Genomic DNA, 1,570 nt, shown 5'->3' with positions numbered 1-1,570 from the left:
GATTCACCATACTAGGATCAAGGCTGCGCATCCGCCACAGACATCGGAACAATGGACCCTGCGTCAGTCAGAGGACCCATTAAAGATAAGACTTTTAAGGGTTCAGACTGGACCATCTTAATTGTCTCTATCTTCCTACATGTCACTCACTGTCACTCTAGCAATCCTCACCGGCCCCAAGGGTATAGATGGGAGTTAACTAGAACCGAGATGGGCGTTCCTATTTCCATAGTGAATACCTCTAGCCAACCTATTTTCAATGTAGATCTATGTGCCATCCTCGGGCAGCCTGGCAAAGCTCACTATAAGGCAAGGGACCGACTCTGGTCATCCCCATTGGAAACCTCGCTACAGAAAAAGGCCTTCAAGGAACACAGCTTTATATGTGTCCTCAGGAAGGAAGCCCCACATGTGCTAAGCCAAATGAATATTATTGTGCCTCTTGGGGCTGCGAAACAATCGCACCATGGGAGAGTGAACTGGGTGGGAGAGATCATTACATATCTCTCAGCCGCCCTATTCAGTCATGGGCAGGCCAAATCGAGGCACTATTTCTGAGACTAATTTCTTTGCTACTACCTAGGAAGCTGTAACCCTGTAACCCTCGCTGTAAAACAGTGGAATGCACAGGCCTGGACTATAGGGAGGTCTCTGCGTGGCTCTGGGTGAAACCTGCTGTTTCTATGCTAATCTTTCAGGTATTATTAGAGATATAGTTTAGCCCTGGTTAGACAGAGACTCCGTGACAGAGAAGAACAACATCAGTGGACAGGGTCTTGGTATGATAACCTGTTCAACGGATCCCCTTGGTTAACTACACTGCTTACCTCCATCACAGGACCCCTAATGCTGGTATTTCTGGGGTTGCCATTTGGTCCCTGTGTAATTAATTGGATAACTGCCTATGTTAGAAAGCGGGTCCAGGCAGTAAAACTCATGGTCCTCAGAACAAACTACCAACCACTCCAAGTCGGAGAATCAATGATTTGATTTCCCTTCAAAAACCAGTGGGGAATATAAAAGTGGAAATTCTCCAGTTTCAGGGAGGTGGTATCTCCAGGCGCCAGCCCCAGGAGAAGCACAACATTCCAAGGTGCAGATGATAAAACTGTCTACTGGGCCCTGTTTGATCTGAGAGTCCCCCGGATACATTTATCTTTGTACAAAACGTTAACGGCTAACTTCTGCTTCTTGTAATCTGCTTATTCAAGGATGTAGTTGGAGTCTTTATAAGCTGCCTCCTCTGGAAGCTCAGGGCTGATCTCCTCTGACCCTGCGTGGTAGAGAGTCAGTCGCCGGCCGGCTAATAAAGGCTCATAATTCATCTCAATTGGCTCCGTGGGTCTTAGAATTGATCACGTCACAACGCTAAGGATTCCTGAGTAGGCATGATTGCTGAGCACTCAAAGCCAATGTTAAATTTAATAAGTTACTTACTCGCCAAATAATTTCAAGTGCAAAATTATAAGAATATATTTTTTTTAATGTTTCAAAAGCAGTGGTGTTTGACAGTGGGTGTGGGTGGGATTTTTTCATGTCTTCTGGGCTCTGGGGTGGGACCTCTGGAGCT

This window comes from Pteropus vampyrus, unplaced genomic scaffold (genome assembly GCF_000151845.1).
Source record: "Pteropus vampyrus isolate Shadow unplaced genomic scaffold, Pvam_2.0 Scaffold1314, whole genome shotgun sequence".
NCBI lineage: Eukaryota > Metazoa > Chordata > Mammalia > Chiroptera > Pteropodidae > Pteropus > Pteropus vampyrus.
The sequence above is the reverse complement of the archived record's forward strand: the minus strand, read 5'-3'. Positions refer to the sequence as shown.